Genomic DNA, 10,000 nt, shown 5'->3' with positions numbered 1-10,000 from the left:
TTTCCTCTGGCTTCATCCCGACCGGGCGTGGATCGCCATCTTTCGGGTCCCTGGTCGCTCGCTACGCCAGAGTCGGCCGAGTCGTACTCGGAAAAAGGGGAAACCGACCCGGGGGTGATGCGCCCCGCGCGCAGCGCCTAAACTCGACGACAAAATAGGACTAGTTCAAGCCGCGGGATCTCACCGATGGGCGGAAGGAGGATATGGAAGCTGGCGCCCGGCAATTCCCCTTTTTGGAAGATGCGCCGGTCCCCTCTCGGGGAGGAGGGAAAAACAACCGCACGTCAGCCACGAGCCTTCCCTCTCCTATCTCTCTCGGGAAGAGAGAAAAAAGGAAAAGTTGCGGGCACCGCAGCAGCGACGGCGGAAGGCCGAAAACGCCGCGCCGGCGGGATCGGGCACGGCTCGGAGGCGGGTGAGGCGAGGAGAAGACGACGGCACGAGACCGACGACACCCCCCGACGACCCCCGGACGACTTTGCCACGACACCTCTCCCGATCGACGCCCTCCTACACGCTCTCTCGCTTTCGCTTCGCCTTCGGGGTTAGTCAGAGGTGGCCCCTACGACTCGCGAACGGCCAGGACTCCTCGGTCCGTGTTTCAAGACGGGTCGGGTGGGTTGCCGATGCACGTCGCTGACCCGGGGTGGCGGGCGGCTCGAGTAAAAAAGCGTCGCCGAGCGACCTCTCCGGAAACGGAAACGGGCGCGGGCGGGGTTGCCCCCGACAAGAACCCGAAACGTCGGCGAGGTGCGTGACGGCGAGGCCGCGCCAGTCCTATCCCGCCTCTCATCGCGCACGCGCCCGAGACGGTGGGGCGCCTAAGGAGCGACACACAGAGTGCGTCGCCCGCACGCGACTTCCGGCGGGATCAAAACGGACCGGCTCGCCACGTGTAACGGATCGTGTCAGATTTCCTCCGTTCCCGGCAGAAAGGGGCAGTTACGTTCGCGGGCCCGACGGCCGGTGGCCCCCGACTTCACAAGGTGGGAAGACGGGGGTTTTCAGGGTGATGAAACGCCTGCCGCCTACGGAAAAAAACCCGCGTGTTCGACCTGCACGCCGGGAACGGGTCGCGACGACGGACCGGAGGGGAAGTGCGTCCGGTGCCGGCCGCGCGGAGGTCGCGCCGAAGCGCCCGCGCCATGATTACGCCGAGCGATGATGAAGGGGACGGGTGCAGCGGAGTCGCGCGCGGAGGGAGCAGGAGGAAAGAAGAAGCGGCGGCGACGGATGCGGCGGGTTAGGGCCCGGCGGCAGCAGCGATCGAGAGGACGAGTCCCCTCCGTCGCAGCCAACCGACGCAGCCACCTACCGACGCCGCGGTCGTCACCACGTTTCCCTTCCCGCTATCCACGCGGCCCGTCTCCTTCGTCGGCGACGCGGGCACAAAAGCTGGAACCGCGGGGAACGAGTCCCCCGCGGACACGACGAACGACGACCTGTGCCGCGACGGCCTCTCTTTCAAGAACACACATCGAGTTTGGGCTCGAGCCTAGGCAGCACCGGACTGAGTCCCCCCGCGATCGCGGTGAGCGGTCCCACCCGTTTACCCCTGGGCGGTTTCACGTTCTCTTGAACTCTCTCTCCAAAGTTCTTTTCAACTTTCCCTCACGGTACTTGTCGACTATCGGACTCGTCCCGGTATTTAGCCTTGGATGGAGCTTACCACCCGATTTGGGCTGCGTTCCCAAGCAACCCGACTCTCGGATCGAAGGCCGTCGCTCGCCGTCCGCACCGAATGGGCCTGGCACCCGCCGCGGGCGGCCCCGATCGAGGGAACTCCGAACTATGCGAGACGAAAACGAACGGCTGCCTTCGACCCATGCGCCACACGTCCCGAAGCCTTTAACTTGCGACGGGATTCGGCGTTGGGCTTCTCCCGGTTCACTCGCCGTTACTAAGGGAATCCCGGTTGGTTTCTTTTCCTCCGCTTAGCGATATGCTTAAGTTCAGCGGGTCGTCTCGTCCGAGCCGAGGGCGGCGGTTTTTAGTAGAGTGTGGTGTTTGGAGGAGAGGAATCTCGATCGGTACCCTCCGTGTGACGACGGCTGGCCGATATAGCGCCCGTCCGACCGAAAATGAAGAAGCCAACAATTAAAAAAAAGCGTGGGTCCTCCCCATCCGACGTTGCGTTGCCTACGACGCGGCCACCTTTTTACGGTGCGACGGCCGTGCTCGTCGCGCTGCTCGAGGCGTCGCTGAGAGACACCTTCATGAGGCAGAGAGCGAGACGAGCAGGCGGCGCTTACGTCGGCAGTCGGTTAGGTCGGTACTTTTTTTTTGGTCTCCCTTCGGCTGCTTTCGGACAGACTCCTCCTGCTCCTCCTCCACAGTGTTTCTTCACGCGGTCGAAAAGGGAAAAGACTCCGCGGTCTGCCAGCGGGAGACGAAGGAGGAGGCCGGAGAGGGTTTTAAAAAAAAAAAAGACATTGAAAGGAGTCAATTCTTTTTTTATTTTTCTTCCCCCTCGTCACTCGCTCCTGCGACGTCCCGGTTACCACCGTGCCGAGGACCGGGCGGGCACGGGGACGGCAAGATGTCGTTTCGTTAACGGAGAAAGACATGTAACGTTCCGCCTCTCGACCGGACGTGGCCCCGAGACAAGGGATCTCGGGGCCGCAATGTGCGTTCGAGGTGTCGATGTTCACTGAGTCCTGCAATTCGCATCAGTTATCGCGGCTGGCCGCGCTCTTCATCGACGGACGAGCCGAGTGATCCCCCGTCCAGGGTTCAGCACTTGGTTTTTTTATATTAGTTTTTGTTTATATAGATTTAGTAGTGTGCGAGGAGGTCTGTGCGAGGAGGCGTGACGGCATTGCAATGTCGCGAGTAGTTTGTTTTTTTAGCTAGCGGCGGTGGCACAGCGGCTGCAAAAAAACAAAAAAAACGATAAAGCGGCGACAAGGCAAAGAAGAAGCGGCCATCACTTGCGGTGGGCGAAAAAACAAACAGGTGGTAAGACGCGGAAGCAAGCAAGAAGAGCTGGGGCTTTAAAAACCTCCGCGTCACCACAAATCTATCTCTCGCTCCGCCTTTTATAGGTTTGTTTGCGCGCATTCGAGGCGTTGACGCCGACAGACAGAGGAGGTAGGCCGGAAAACAACAAACCAGTCTCGAACGGGAAAACGGTAATGATCCTTCCGCAGGTTCACCTACGGAAACCTTGTTACGACTTTTACTTCCTCTAAACGATCGGGTTCGGTCGTCTTCTCCAGGCATCGAACGCCGAGGCGTAGATGCACGAGTGTCGTGACGGACACGTCGCGCACTGCCCGGCGGCGTCGTCGGCCAGATCCGAGGACCTCACCGGACCGTTCGATCGGTAGTAGCGACGGGCGGTGTGTACAAAGGGCAGGGACGTGATCGACGCGGGCTGTTGACCCGCGCCTACCGGGAATTCCTCGTTCACGGGGTTGGTTACAGGCCCCGATCCCTATCACGGGAGGTGGTTCAGAGGTTTCCCAACCCTCTCGGGCCGGGGCGAAGTCCCCGCTGATACCTCCAGTGTAGCGCGCGTGCGGCCCCGGACATCTAAGGGCATCACAGACCTGTTATCGCTCCGCCTCGTGTGGCTTTCTGCCACCCGTCCCTCTAAGAAGTGCGTGAGAAAACCGACCCGGACCCGAGCGCCACGGAGGACGCCGAGCCCGCCGTAAAAATCACTGACATCGGCGCACTAGTTAGCAGGCCGGAGTCTCGTTCGTTATCGGAATCAACCAGACGGATCGCTCCACCAACTAAGAACGGCCATGCACCACCACCCACCGAATCGAGAAAGAGCTATCGATCTGTCAATCCTACCGGTGTCCGGACCGGGTGAGTTTTCCCGTGTTGAGTCAAATTAAGCCGCAGGCTCCACTCCTGGTGGTGCCCTTCCGTCAATTCCTTTAAGTTTCAGCTTTGCAACCATACTCCCCCCGGAACCGAACTCTGGTTTCCCGCAGGCTACCCGCCGGGTCATGGAAGCGAACGCCGGCGGATCGCCGGTCGGCATCGTTTACGGTCGGAACTACGACGGTATCTGATCGTCTTCGAACCTCCGACTTTCGCTCTTGATCGAGGAAAACGTGCTTGCCACACGCCATCGCTGCAGTTCGTCTTGCGACGATCCAAGAATTTCACCTCTAACGTCGCAATACGAGTGGCCCCGACCGCTCCCTTCGATCATTGCCTCGCCGTAGACGGAGACCGACAGACGTAGACGAGGCCCTCTTCCATCATTCCATGCTTATCGTATGCAAGCTTGAACAGCCCGCTCTGAGCACTCTAATTTTTTCAAAGTGAACGTACCGGCCGCCGCGGACACTCGGTTAAGAGCACCCTTGGAGGAGAAACCGCCGACCGCAACACGCGCGCAGACAAGACACGAAGCAGGGACTCGGAGCGGACCGGGGGGTTCAAAAAAAAAGAGGAACGCGCGGAAAGGGAGAGGGAGAGAAGCGCGGGGGTCAGAGTGCGGGGATGCGAATGAACGCACCCAAACACACACACACGTAGCACCCCCCCGTTAGACTACTCCCGGAACCGAACCGACGACCACTTGTTTTTTTTTTCCCGGATCCCGATCACGACCTCCTCGTCCACCTCGCCGGCAGGACCGCGTGGCGGGTATGCTAGCGGTTGACACCGGCGGAAAGGGCCGGGAATGCGAACGGACGACCAAAGTCAACGACGGACGATGGCGCCGCCGCCCCGGGGCCGCTTGCGCGACCACGAACCCGAGTTCGGACTACGAGCTTTTTAACCGCAACAACTTTAATATACGCTACCGGAGCTGGAATTACCGCGGCTGCTGGCACCAGACTTGCCCTCCGGTTGGTCCTCGTTAACGGATTTGAAGTGTACTCATTCCGATCGCGGGGCCTCGACAGAGTCCCGCGTCGTTATTTTTCGTCACTACCTCCCCGTGCCGGGAGTGGGTAATTTGCGCGCCTGCTGCCTTCCTTGGATGTGGTAGCCGTTTCGCATGCTCCCTCTCCGGAATCGAACCCCGATTCCCCGTTACCCGTAGTAACCACGGTAGGCACTTAACCGACCGTCGACAGTTGATAGGGCGGACCCTCGAGAGACCCGTCGCCGGGCGTGAAAGCTCGTGCGATCGACCAGTGAGTTATCCAGAGTCACCAAAGCGGAGCGCGCCGCCCTATGAGCCCCGCCACCGAACGGACCCGCGAGCGGGAACGCCGACGACGGGAGGACGGAATGACGCGCATCGGTCTCAGTCTAATATGTAGCGCCGCGACCCGGAACGGCCGACGCGGGTGCCAGCGCGCGAGGCGTGGCGACGACGGCGCGCCGACCGATCGCGGCCTGTGTCACATGTATTAGCTCTAGAATTGCCACAGTTATCCATCGCCTCCGAGGAGGAATACGGTCCCGAGGATTAGGTCCGGTTCCTGAGCCATTCGCGGTTTCGCCCGTTCTAATGCGTGGCGTGAACTTACACTTGCATGGCTTAAGCTTTGAGACAAGCATATGACTACTGGCAGGATCAACCAGGTATCGTTGGAATTTGGGACTTTGTTTCGACAGAACGACAGACCGACCGACCGACCGACCGACATAAGACAGACAACTACAACGACGGGCACGTGTTTATTTATTTTTCGAGGGGGTTCGCCGTCAGAAGAAGCGCGCTGCCCGCGCTGATGGCCTCTTTTTTGTTTCTCCCCTGACTTGGACCGAGACCGAGACTCAAAGAACGAAAGCGACCAACGTCGACAACAACAACGACAACGGCACCCTTGACAGCGATACATACGACAAACGACAAGCAGCACGACGGCAGTGCACACGGACATCGAGGGTCAAGGTGCAGACTGAACTCGCCGAGGTCGTCGTCATCGTGGTCGCCATCGATTCCGTCTCGTCGTCGTCGTCGTCAACGTCCACGTCACAGCCGGCCGAGAAGAGAGAACAGACGACAGCGTCGACAACAACAACATCGACAACGGCACCCTTGACAGCGATACATACGACAAACGACAAACAGCACGACGGCAGTGCACACGGACATCGGAGGTCAAGGTGCAGACTGGAATCGTCGAGGTCGTCGTCATCGTGGTCGCCATCGATGCCGTCTCGTCGTCGTCGTCGTCGTCTTCGTCGTCGTCGTCGTCATCAACGTACCAACCGACCGAGACGAGAGAGCAAGCAACAACGTCGACAACAACAACGACAACGGCACCCTTGACAGCGATACATACGACAAACGACAAACAGCACGACGGCAGTGCACACGGACATCGGAGGTCAAGGTGCAGACTGAACTCGTCGAGGTCGTCGTCATCGTGGTCGCCATCGATGCCGTCTCGTCGTCGTCGTCGTCTCCGTCGTCGTCGTCGTCGTCGCCAACGTCAACGTCAACATCACAGCCGTCATCGGGGAGGAGCTGGACCAGGGCAGCGGCGGCGTAAATTTTCCCGTCACCTTCGTCGTCGCCTTCGTCGACCGACCGACCGACCGGCGTCGTGTTCGTGCTCGGAAAACCGAGGAGAGACAACGTGCACATGGCGCGTTCTCGCAAGCGGCTCCTCGGTCCGATTTTTTTGGGCGGCTTTTTCGAGCTTTTTTTTTTTTTTCTCACCCTTTCGTCCGTGCGACGGCGAACGTTAGGGGAAAAAAAAAAAAAAAAAAAAAAACGACAACAACGCGGCGGACCGGGCGAACAACATCGTCGACACACACGACATTGACGACCGGTCCCCCTTTTCACAATCGCATCGAGATAAAAACGAACGAGTCCGATTCGAGCACCGAGTCGCGAGCGGGAGGACTGTCGGTGCAAGTATCGATCACTGACGTGAGCGCTTCGCCGGACAGAGGATGGCTCATCCGGCAGCCGTGCAAATCGACGGTATGGGAAGAACGAACAAGAAGAGCAACGACTTGATCGGCGGCTTGGGAACTGCGGACGGTGAAAACGGGTTAATCGACTGCGACCACGACTGCTCGATCGATCTTCTTTGGCGCTAACAAAGGTGGAGGTGGCGCAAGAAGGGACTAGCGCTATCACCGTCCACGTATCAGAAGATGCGGCGGCAGACGTCGACGCTTATGCGTTGTCGGACGAGAAGTCGCTGCAGCACGTGTACCGCGAGCGGGACGTCCAAGGTTTTGCCAGACGGAAAGAAATCGGGTGTCAGCGAACGTTCACACGGCTGTGAGATCGGACGCTGACAGGAGTAGGAGGCGGCAGGCAGGCGGCGGTTACGGCGGCGGCGCCTGCTGCTGCTCATCCTCCTGTTTGCTGCGGCGACTTCCAGGACGGGAGAGCATCGAACAACGTACGTATGGTTACAAGGGGATCAGGATCTACATAGTGCATCCCCCGCGGCTATTTTTGTTTGTTTGTTCGCTCGTTCGTTAATTCGTTCGTTCGTTCGTTCGTTCGTTACAATGTACGTTTTTCCGTTCGACGGCGGCAGAGAGCGGCGGCGTTTCTCCCTAATCCGGAGGATTTATCGGTCGCACAGCGATGGGTCGTTCGGCCGATCATCGAAAGATTCGCAGGTAGTGGTTGAATGGCAGAACGGCAGCAACAACAGCGGCGGCTGAGAGCGGCGAACGCTGAGGCGGAAGCAGAAGCTGCAGCAAACGTATCGGCTAAACATGGTGGACATAGATATGGCTGACGACGCGGGTACCACGACGACTATGGAACCAGGAAAAGGAGCCGTTAGTTGTTCCAACATATCGTTCGACACGTCGAGCAGCCCTAGGTCCACGGAGAAGCACACACACGTACCACGTATTATAACCTAACGACGATGAGCGGGCGCACGGTTGGCAGGAACGAAGGCGGCGGATCAAAACAAGTTGGAGCGCGGCGACAGCGATAACGGTGACAGCCCTAGGCGGCGGAGATGCCACTTTCTGACGCCTTTGCGACAAGCCCGTAGAGACGTTCCGGACCACCACGAGGCAAAGAGTCGCTGCTCCGACGAACCGACACACCAAAGTGTGCTTCCTACCGAACATGTTTTATAAAACTTTCAAACTGGAAAACCCCAGAAATGGTGTTGGTATTCGTCCAGACCCACCTCCGACACCTGAAAATGGTGGTCAAAAAAAACGTCGATTATACGAAGCGACATTTCTGGTCGGCGATTTTCCAGTTTTACGCCTACTGCCACATGGGGATGTCGGTAGGCGTCGCAAAGTGCCTTCTCGACGCCTAGGCACACCAGGACTTTGTCATTTTTTTCCCCCTCGACATTCCTGGTCCGGTCTATTCCGATTTTACACCTACCGCCATGTGGGGGTGGCAGTAGGCGTCGAAAAGTGCCTTCTCGACCGCTAGCGACACCACTACTTTATCGAGCTCTGGAGGCCCGCACACCGACCCGGGGGCCGCGGAGTCGACCCCGGGGGCCTCCTGGCGTCGCCGCCGCTCACTTGGACGCCTTCCGCAACCTGTGGTCCCGCTCGGGGCCGCCGGGAGCCTCGCCGACCTGACCGGTGTCGGTAGGCGTCTGGAAGCGCCCGGCCGACCTGGACGAGGTCCCCCTGGCCCCCGGGGGACACCCCTTAGTTGGATGGGGGTGCTGTCCCGGGCACACATGCAACCCGCGGCCGCCTACCGACAGCCCCCTTCGCTCGATCGCTACTCCTTTCCAACATATGTCGGAGAAGCCGGGCGGTTGTGAAACCCCAGAAATGGTGTTGGTATTCGTCCAGACCCACCTCCGACACCTGAAAATGGTGGTCAAAAAAAACGTCGATTATACGAAGCGACATTTCTGGTCGGCGATTTTCCAGTTTTGCGCCTACCGCCATGTGGGGGTGGCAGTAGGCGTCGAAAAGTGCCTTCTCGACCGCTAGCGACACCACTACTTTATCGAGCTCTGGAGGCCCGCACACCGACCCGGGGGCCGCGGAGTCGACCCCGGGGGCCTCCTGGCGTCGCCGCCGCTCACTTGGACGCCTTCCGCAACCTGTGGTCCCGCTCGGGGCCGCCGGGAGCCTCGCCGACCTGACCGGTGTCGGTAGGCGTCTGGAAGCGCCCGGCCGACCTGGACGAGGTCCCCCTGGCCCCCGGGGGACACCCCTTAGTTGGATGGGGGTGCTGTCCCGGGCACACATGCAACCCGCGGCCGCCTACCGACAGCCCCCTTCGCTCGATCGCTACTCCTTTCCAACATATGTCGGAGAAGCCGGGCGGTTGTGAAACCCCAGAAATGGTGTTGGTATTCGTCCAGACCCACCTCCGACACCTGAAAATGGTGGTCAAAAAAAACGTCGATTATACGAAGCGACATTTCTGGTCGGCGATTTTCCAGTTTTGCGCCTACCGCCATGTGGGGGTGGCAGTAGGCGTCGAAAAGTGCCTTCTCGACCGCTAGCGACACCACTACTTTATCGAGCTCTGGAGGCCCGCACACCGACCCGGGGGCCGCGGAGTCGACCCCGGGGGCCTCCTGGCGTCGCCGCCGCTCACTTGGACGCCTTCCGCAACCTGTGGTCCCGCTCGGGGCCGCCGGGAGCCTCGCCGACCTGACCGGTGTCGGTAGGCGTCTGGAAGCGCCCGGCCGACCTGGACGAGGTCCCCCTGGCCCCCGGGGGACACCCCTTAGTTGGATGGGGGTGCTGTCCCGGGCACACATGCAACCCGCGGCCGCCTACCGACAGCCCCCTTCGCTCGATCGCTACTCCTTTCCAACATATGTCGGAGAAGCCGGGCGGTTGTGAAACCCCAGAAATGGTGTTGGTATTCGTCCAGACCCACCTCCGACACCTGAAAATGGTGGTCAAAAAAAACGTCGATTATACGAAGCGACATTTCTGGTCGGCGATTTTCCAGTTTTGCGCCTACCGCCATGTGGGGGTGGCAGTAGGCGTCGAAAAGTGCCTTCTCGACCGCTAGCGACACCACTACTTTATCGAGCTCTGGAGGCCCGCACACCGACCCGGGGGCCGCGGAGTCGACCCCGGGGGCCTCCTGGCGTCGCCGCCGCTCACTTGGACGCCTTCCGCAACCTGTGGTCCCGCTCGGGGC

General features: G+C 60.0%; 2 non-coding genes and 1 pseudogene across 2 annotated transcripts in view; all 3 read right to left on the bottom strand.

Moving 5' to 3' along the window:
* The window catches only part of LOC145273226 (large subunit ribosomal RNA), a 5,720-nt gene extending 3,737 nt beyond the window's left edge, over nucleotides 1–1,983 (bottom strand). Inside the window, exon 1 of the ribosomal RNA XR_013866252.1 lies at nucleotides 1–1,983. This exon is cut by the window's left edge and continues 3,737 nt beyond it. This is a non-coding gene — a ribosomal RNA (large subunit ribosomal RNA).
* Nucleotides 1,984–2,576: 593 nt separating this feature from the next.
* Nucleotides 2,577–2,734, bottom strand: LOC145273584 (5.8S ribosomal RNA). Its single transcript, XR_013866408.1, has one exon. It is a non-coding gene; the product is annotated as a 5.8S ribosomal RNA (ribosomal RNA).
* A 398-nt stretch (nucleotides 2,735–3,132) lies between these two features.
* Nucleotides 3,133–5,505, bottom strand: LOC145273479 (small subunit ribosomal RNA; annotated as a pseudogene).
* Between the last annotated feature and the right edge of the window lie 4,495 nt (nucleotides 5,506–10,000).

Source organism: Euprymna scolopes, unplaced genomic scaffold (assembly GCF_053919585.1).
Source record: "Euprymna scolopes isolate OS-2025 unplaced genomic scaffold, ASM5391958v1 sca1, whole genome shotgun sequence".
NCBI classification, from domain to species: domain Eukaryota; kingdom Metazoa; phylum Mollusca; class Cephalopoda; order Sepiida; family Sepiolidae; genus Euprymna; species Euprymna scolopes.
The sequence above is the reverse complement of the archived record's forward strand: the minus strand, read 5'-3'. Positions and strand labels throughout refer to the sequence as shown.